We start from the raw sequence: 1873 nt of genomic DNA, 5'->3' as shown, positions 1-1873 counted from the left end.
GCCTTCCACTATAGCCTCGGGCCGACCAATGCCTTGTGAGTGGATTTGGTAGACGGAAACTGAAAGAAGCCCGTCGTATATGTGTATATATATATGTGTGTGTGTGTGTGTGTGTTTGTGTGTCTGTGTTTGTCCCCCCAACATCGCTTGACAACCGATGCTGGTGTGTTTATGTCCCCGTGACTTAGTGGTTCGGCAGGGGAGACCGGTGGAATAGGTACTAGGCTTCCAAAGAATAAGTCCTGGGGTCGATTTCTTCGACTAAAGGCGGTGCTCCAGCATGGCCGCAGTCAAAAGACTGAAACAAGTAAAAGAGTAAAAGAGTATATATATATATATATATAGATCTTTTCTCTCTCCTTATCTCTCTTTCTTTCTTTCTTTCTTTCTGTATTTCTTTCTTTCTTTCTTTCCCCCTTTCTCTCTCTTTACCAGACCCACTCTCTCTGTTTCTATCTACGTGTGCGAATGGGAGTGTATATGCATGTTCGCACGAGTATATGGTGTATGTATGTGATCATATATGTTTGTATGCATGTGTGTGAGTGCATGTATGTGTGTGATGTATGTATTATGTATGTGTGTGATGTATGTATTATGTATGTATACATATGCATGTATGTGCGTATGTACTTATGCATTTGAGCATGTTTATATGTATGTATGCATGTATGTGAGTATATGACGTACATGTATATATGTATGCATGTTTCTGTGTATGTATATATTGGTGCATATATACATATATAACGTATGTATGTACGTATGCATGTATGTATGTGTGTGTATGTATATATATACGTAATTACATATGTATGTATGTATGTATGTATGTATGTTTTTTAATGTATCTTCTCTTCAATGGAGCTGCGTGGTTTAGTAGTTAAGGTGTTGGACTCCTGGTCGTAAGATTGTGGTTTCGATTCCTGGACCGGGCAATTAGTTTTGTTCTTGAGCAAAACACTTCAATCCACTCAGCTGGTAATAAATGAGTAATCCTACCACGATTCGGCATCCCATTTAGGGGGAAACGTTTACGCCACAGAAGCCGGGGGACCGGTTTTTTTCAGATTATTTGCTTCGGGAAGGATATTTGACCCTTTCATCCTTTATGTTCGATTCACGTGTTCTTAGGTTCGATTCATCTTTGGTATTCATCATTCTACAAGGAGTTTTGTTGGTCTCTCGCTAAACTGCGCTCCACACATAACAATCAAAGGGGTTGCAATCTGGGGAATTAGGTAGCCAGTTGTTAGGGGTGATGTGGTTGCAGAAATTGTTTGACAGCCATCACTGGGTTCTCTTGCTTGTGTGGCATGGTGCAGCACTACTTGACACAGGGCAGCACTACTTCCTCCAGGTACTTGATGTAGGCCTCTCTGTTGAGTCTCAGGCCGTGTGGGAAGATGAATGGAGGCATAACGTCGCCATCACTGGATGTTTGATTTTTATCACTCTCGGCGCAATTTTTATCACTTCTGGCGCGAATGCCAAGTAGTACAGCATGTCTGTTTAAGAACTCTTGTCTGTTTATTTACCGTGGTGAAGCTGAGTCACCTAACAGAATCGAAGAGAGAGATGTGCCGCGGTAGTTTGGTGTGGTGTACATAGTAAGTCGTGTTGACGCTGGTGGAGATTGATGCTCGGTAGTAGTAATCGTAGAATCGTGTTGGTCATGACGATGATGCTGGATAGTAGTCGTAGACTCTTGTTGCTGATGTGGCGACGGCGGAGGTCATCGTTGGCTGGACGAAGCTGTTGAAGTGGTCGCTGGAACTGCTGCTGCTGTCGTGTGGTACACGGAACAGTTCTCAAAGAGAAACTGGACCGAGACAAATTGTGGGGTATGAGTTGATCTATATATAGCGTTAAG

At 42.6% G+C, this 1873-nt stretch overlaps 1 protein-coding gene across 3 annotated transcripts in view; it reads left to right on the top strand.

Annotated features, from left to right (window-relative positions):
* Positions 1-1873, top strand: part of LOC106877725 (inverted formin-2) — a 177980-nt gene that overhangs the window by 60932 nt on the left and 115175 nt on the right. The window lies entirely within an intron of this gene.

This window comes from Octopus bimaculoides, chromosome 13 (assembly GCF_001194135.2).
Source record: "Octopus bimaculoides isolate UCB-OBI-ISO-001 chromosome 13, ASM119413v2, whole genome shotgun sequence".
NCBI classification, from domain to species: domain Eukaryota; kingdom Metazoa; phylum Mollusca; class Cephalopoda; order Octopoda; family Octopodidae; genus Octopus; species Octopus bimaculoides.
Note: the sequence above shows the minus strand (reverse complement) of the source record. Positions and strands in the feature narration are given on the sequence as shown.